A 7,178-nucleotide genomic window follows, 5' to 3' on the forward strand; every position below is an offset into this window, starting at 1 on the left:
ATGAAAACATAACAATAGCATTAAAAACAATAGCATGTAGGATTCCTGCCCTAGTCACGGGGACGGGGTGGGGGGGGGGGACAGAACTCTCCACACTGCTGGGGCTTCTTCAAGCTTTTCCCCCAAAATCAACAATTGGCTATTGTTACAACATAGCAACAATCTGTGTACCAGATTCTGTGAGTTCCCAGCCTTCATTTTTAAAAAAAGTTTCTAGTCGCTTTGGTGGGGAGATAGAAAGGGAAAGGCATATCTCTGTAATACAAGGGGCTAGAAAACATTTCCTAAATGAATACAGGAATTCAGAAAAACTGGTTTTTTACAGATTCATAGAATCATAGTTGGAAGGGACCCTAGGATCATCTAGTCCAACACCCAGCACAATGCAGGAAATTCACAAACACCTTCCCCCTAAATTCACAGGATTAGTATCACTGTCAGATGGCCATCTAGCCTCTAGTTAAAAACCTCCAAGGACAGCTCACCACCTCCCGAGGAAGCCTGTTCCACTGAGGAACTGCTCTGACTGTCAGGAGTTCTTCCTAATGTTGAGCCAGAAACTCTTCTTATTTAATTTCAACCCGTTCTGGTCCTACTTTCTAGGGCCACAGAAAATAATTCTGCACCATCCTCTATATGACAGCCCATCAAGTACTTGAAGTTGGTGATCACATCACCTCTCAGCCGCTTCCTCTCCAGGCTAAACATACCCAGCTCCTTCAACCTTTCTTCATAGGACTTGGTCTCTAGCCCCATCACCATCTTCGTCACCCTCCTCTGGACCCGTTCCAGCTTGTCTATATCCTTCTTAAAATGTAGTGTCCAAAACTGAACACAATACTCCAGGTGAGGTCTTACCAGGGCAGAGTTAAGTCATACCATCACTTCACGTAATCTCTTGATAACAGCCCAAAATTGCATTTGCCTTTTTTAGCCACCATATCACACTGTTGACTCATGTTCAGCATTTGGTCCGCTAAGACCCCTAGATCCTTTTCACACATGCTACTGCCAAGACAAATCTCCCCCATTGGGTTTTTCCTACCTAAATGCAGAACTTTACATTTAAAAATACATTTTATTGGCTTTAACCCAGTTTTTCAGCCTGTCAAGATCACCCTGTATCTTGTTTTTATCTTCCACTGTTAGCAACCCCTCCCAATTTAGTATCATCTGCAAATTTAATAAGCATTCCCTCTATTCCTTCATCCAAATCATCGATAAAGATGTTGAACAAAACAGGCCTCAGGACAGATCCTTGAGGCACTCTACTTGTCACTCCTCTCCAAGAGGATGCAGAACCATTCACCAGCACTCTTTGGGTGTGATCTGTCAGCCAGTAACAGATTCATCTAACAGTAAAACGATCCAAACCATGTTTTACCAACTTGTGAACAAGAATAGTATGTGGAAGCCTTCCTGAAATCAAGGTTAACAAAGTCTACAGCATTGCCCTCATCCACCAAAGTAGTACAGGTTAGTCTGACATGACTTGTTCTTGAGAAACCCATACCAGTTCTTAGTGATCACAGCCAGCCTTTCTAAATGTTTCAGGACTGATTGATTATTTGTTCTAAAACTTCTCCAGGTATAGATGGATCCTCCTTTCCCCCCTTCTTGAAGATGGGGACAACATTTGCCTGTCTCGAATCTTCTAGCAATTCATCTGTTCTCCAAGATTTCTCAAAAATAATGGCCGAAGGCTCAGAAATTACATCTGCAAGCTCTTTTAGTACTCTTGAATGTAGTTCATCTGACCCCAAGGACTTAGTTTCATTTAAAGAAACTAGGGGCGTTTTCGCACTCACCTTCAGCCGGCGCAACCCCCCTCTTCACTGCGCAGGATCTGCGCGGATTTCGCACTAAATGCCGCGGAGCAGCCTTTTGCGCCGGAAACTCCCGGCGCAAAAGCCGCTCAAACATAAACCGCCAAAAAGCAGTTTCCGTTTGCGCGGCTTTTGCGACGGGAGTTTCCGGCTGCTCCGCGGCATTTAGTGCGAAATCCGCGCTGATCCTGTGCGGTGAAGAGGGGGGTCGCACCGGCTGAACGTGAGTGCGAAAATGCCCTAGGTGTTGATATACTTACCCCTATGCTGATCCTATGGTGCATCTCCCTTCCCACATCGTGTTTTGTTTTTGCCATGTTGAACCATGTTTCCCTCACAAGAGAAGACTGAGGAAAAGTAGGAAATGAGCAATTCTGCCCTCTCTTCATCACCTGTTACAATTTCATGTGCATATCCTTGCTCTTTTTCTTACTTTAAGAAAATAACCCTTTTTTGTTGCATCTCTCACTGAGTTCATTCAGAGCTTTAGCTTTCCTAACTCCTTTTCTACAAAGATAGTTCCAAATAGGCAGCCATGTTGGTCTGAAGTAGTAGAACAAAATAGGAGTCAATTGCACCTATAAGACCAACTTAGTTTTATTCATAACTTAAGCTTTCATGTGCATGCACACTTCAGAAGTCTGAATAAAACTAAGTTGGTCTTAAAGGTGCAATTGACTCCTATTTTGCCCCTTTTCTGCAAGAACTTGTTATTTGTTTATATTCATCCTTGGTCATAAGAGTTTCCGTCCATTTCCTAAATGAATTTTTTTTATTTCTCAAGTCTTTAGAGAACTGTTTATGGAAGCCATCTTGCCTTCTTTAGGCTCCTCCCATTTTTCTTTCTCATAGGAATCATTTGTGATTGTGCCTTCAATATTTTGCTTGTGAGAAACTCCTCCTCTTGAATTCCCTTCTCTTAAGTATTTCCGACCATGGGTTTTTACCCAGGATCACTTGAAGTTTGTCAAAATTTGGTTTCCTATATGTTTGACTATGTACAGCTTTCCCCTAAGTGTGTAAATTTCTAAATCACATGGTCACTACTGCCTAGGATGCCCACTATTTCTACCTCCTCAACCAGTTCTTCATTGTTGGTGATAATGAGGTCCAAGCTAGCAGAGCCCCTTGTTTCCTTCACCAGTTTCTGGAAAAGGAAGTTGTCAGCAAGACAAGTCAGGAATTTGTTTGAGCTTTTGTTTTTAGCAGAATTGGACTTCCAACAGATGTCTGGGTAGTTGAAATCTCCCATGACCACTGTGTCCCTTCTTTTTGAGAAGTTTGCAATCTGTTCTAGGAGTATCTCATCCAAGTCCTCTTCCTGGCTTGGATAGTTTATAGCAGACCCCCACCATAATACCACAGTTATTTCTGGCTTCTTTTATATTTACGCAGAGTCTCTCAACTGAGCTTTCATGCTCCGATTCATGTATATCCTCACAGGTATATAATGCTGTGCCTCCAAGCTTCCTTATTTGTCTGTCCCTTTTAAATAAATTGTAGCCCTTAATCCTGATATTCCAGTTATGAGTGTTATTCCACCAAGTTTCAGTAAGGCCTATTAAGTCATTGTTTCCTTCCTAAATTAGGACTTCCAGTTGCTCCCGTTTGTTTCCCATACTATCTGCATTAGTGTAGAGACATTGGAATCTATGTTTCATTCACCCTGAGGGTTTTCATTTCTGTACATACCTGTGAGTTAATGTTGTCTGGCTTATGTGCCACTCCCTGCAAAACTTGTGTTCTTATCTCTACTTATTGGCATCATACTAGGCTTTGAATTATTGTCTTGCTTCCCCATGCAATTTAGTTTAAAGCCCTCCTTGTTAGGTTAGCAAGGCTCTTGCCAAACACCCTTTTCCCTACCTTGGTGAGGTCCAAACCATCTCTCAATAGAAGAGCTTCAACTCAGAAGCATAAGGCATGGTCCAAAACCCAAAGCCTTTCCTGATGACACCATCAACTTAACCAGTCAGTTATTTGCAGTATTCTTTCTTGTCCTAAGCCACAGCCTTCAACAGGAAGAACTAATAAGAATACAACTTGCACTCCCAGCTCCTTCACTGTCTGATCCAGAGCCACATAGTGTTTTAATATGTTCAGGGCTGTGCTGGGTTCATTTGTTCCCACATGAATCAGCAGGAAAGAATAATAATGTGTGGGCTTGATGAGTCTGCCTACCCTTTGTGTCACATCCTGTATATGTTCACCTGGTAGATAGCATACCTCTCAAGATGACAAGTCTGATTAGCACACTATGGGCTCTACATCTCTAAATTGGGAATCCCCAATTACCAGCATTCACATTTTCCTATATTGGGGAGCAGACGCTTGTCTCATCCACAGGGATCTGAGAAACTTCCTTCTTTTATGCCCCCCCCCCAAAAAAGTCTGCCCTTAAAAAGCCTGGAGAACTCAATATTTTGCTCCTCTGTAATTTGATACTTGATCGGTCCTAACTGCATAATCCTGCAGGTGGATGTGGGCCCAGACACTACTCATGTTGCCAGCAGTAAGACTGAAAGGACATTCTGGGTAGCAACTCATCCAGGAGAACCATCTGGCCCTCACTGCAGTTGTAACAGCGTGGGAGGATACTGTTCACAGTGGACAGACATGGCAGGGTGGTTCTTACATGAAGCAGGATCTGGAGCCTGTTAACGCTGTGACAGCATGGAATATTTATGTCCTAACTAGAGAGACACCTTGGTCGTCTCTCAATGTAACAGGTCATAAGAGTCTTGGTTACGTCAGAGGAATTTCTTCTGGACAGCAGTCACACTGCCAGACACGGTGGGTTGCTCCCAAGTGGGAGGATGAAATGGAGCTCACAGCTGACAGAACAGTGAGGAAAGTCCTGGCCTTCCCTGGCAATCACATTGCAAGCAAGCAGTGTGGAAGGGTGTGGCTATGGCTCCCAATTGGGCACTCATGAGAAAATCCACCAACAGAAACTAATAGGAAACTTTGGAATGCCCTGTCCAGCAACCACATGACCAGATGAGGGCTTACACTAGATTGCCCATAGAGGAAGACTGAGGAGTTAACATATCAGGACAAGGGGGGAACAAACCCTCAGGTGAGGAACCAGGCACCTTTGCTGAGATACACAACCCTGGCTTGCACAGGAGGACAAGGGGAGGCCGAGGCATTAGACTCTTGATGAGGGGTGTGTGATTTCTCAGGTGAGGAAACCAGAACCTTATCTGAGTTGGTTTTGGATTATGAGATAGGACTTGGACTTGGTTTATTAGGATAGCCAGATTTCAACAGGTCTCCAATGATCACATATGCGGTGTGACCACATTTACAGTGCTGAGGAGGCACTAGTGGGTGTGTGGGAGGCTATGAGGACCAAGTCTTAGGACTAAATTGGATAGGAAGTATTGGTAGGTGGGAGACATATCAAGTACAAAACATAGCCCCAAATAAAGTGGCCAGCAACTCCCAGAATCAATCTCACCAACTTTGGTGTGCGAGGGAAAATTCTAAGTGAGCCCCATATGAGAGCTGTCACAGCTTCAATCCATTTCCTCAACGTGGTGTGTGGTGGGCAGCAGTGAGTGATGATTCTTGGGTGGAGCCCATCAGTGTGAGGGGGGATGCAGTGCCTTGGGCAAAATACCACCCAAGCTGAGAGACTCCATGCCCAGCTGTTGCAAACAGATTGTTGTGGATCAGAAGCATGACCCCACCATACAGGGGGACAGGTGTGAAGGAGGCACTCCCAGTGCGGGGGAGCATATTGAAATATGAGACTGACAGGTGTGGTTCAGAGGTATGACCCCACCAGACACTGCCCAACCGGGAGATAGGCATGAAGGAGGCACTTCCAACAAGGGGTGGCATATTGAAACATGGGCCCTTGGTTGAGGAACCAGTAGCTGGGCCAGTCTGCCTTGTTGTGGCAGGCAGATAGATGTGGTTCAAAGGCCTGACCCTATTAGACACCTCTCTGGCAGGGGTCAGGTCTGAAAAATTCACTCTCGACGAGAGGAAGGCTATATAGAAATATGGGCCCTGAGAAATAGAACCCTGGCTGCTGGGAGAGGGTAACATGGGATGACTGGTGGGTGTTGCTTCTAATGCCTGGGATCACTGAAAGACCCCATGATGGCCTGAATATAAATTTCAAAATGTCCAATAAATGATTTTTGTTTTGTTTTCTGGGACAGAAAACATGCACAGAGGGGGAGGATGGTGGTCACACCAAAAAGGGTCCTAGGGTATTTAATTAAAGTAATAATATTGAACTGAATTGAACCTAAGCTGCAGAATGCACACAAAGGAGGAGGATGTTTCCTGGGGTGCAGAATATACACCGAGGGGGAGGATGTTGGTCACACCTGACAAAGTCCCCCCTCCCTGGGATGCAGAACACACAGAGACGGGGTCATGTCTGATAAACTATGGAGGGGTTGCTTGTTTTCTGGGGTGGAAAATGCACACAGGAAGGGCAGCATTGACATCTGACTTTTTGTTTTGTTTTGTTTCCTGGAGAAGAGAATTTGCCATAAGGGGGTGAGTAGTGGTCCCAATAGTTCTTCAGGGTAAGGTCAATATCATGGGTGTTGGCTGTGGGACAAGCCCCAAACCACACCCAGCAGAGGTGTGACCCATGGGCTGCATGCCAGAATCACTGCAAAAAGAAAAGAAAGGGCGGGAATGTGAGAGCACAAGCAGAAGGCATGCTCTACTCCACCCAGTCCAGAGACGGGTGCCCAAGCATGGTGAGATTGACCTTCAGAAAGGGCACCTTATCCACCCTGGCTGGGGATGTCTCCAAGATGGGAGAAGCCCTGCTTGCTCTGGACATTACTTGAAGGGCAGGAAAGACCATATGGTGGTCTTGTGTGTCCAGAACTCAAATGGGTCAGAATTGGCAGGCTCAGGGGACTTCTCTAGGAATTCCTGGACCATTAAGTCCACAGAATCCTCAGCCATTGCATGCCTGGCTCCCCCAGCAGTACTCCTGACCTCCCACCTCACGATAGACAGCCAGAACTCCTGATTCTTGCCTGCCCACCTCCTAGGATGGCTTCCTTGGTCTCTTACTCTCCCTCCTGCTCCTCCTCCTTGTCAGCTCCCTCTATCAACTGTCACACCTTGTAGCAGAGTTCACTCTTCCAGTGAGTAAGCTCCATGTTTCAGAGGGTGATGCTGTCCTTGATATGGGGGTCATGCATGCATACTGGTTTGTACTTCCACACCTCAAAGAGTAGATGCAACCACTCAGTGATGCTTTCCCACAACCTGTCGACCTGGGCCCTGACCCAGGAGAGAACCCAGTTCCCTTGGAGCCCAGTTGCACCACATACTCCATCTCCCATTTAAGCCCTCAAATGTGTATGT

Source organism: Heteronotia binoei, chromosome 6 (assembly GCF_032191835.1).
Source record: "Heteronotia binoei isolate CCM8104 ecotype False Entrance Well chromosome 6, APGP_CSIRO_Hbin_v1, whole genome shotgun sequence".
Classification (NCBI taxonomy): Eukaryota; Metazoa; Chordata; class Lepidosauria; order Squamata; family Gekkonidae; genus Heteronotia; species Heteronotia binoei.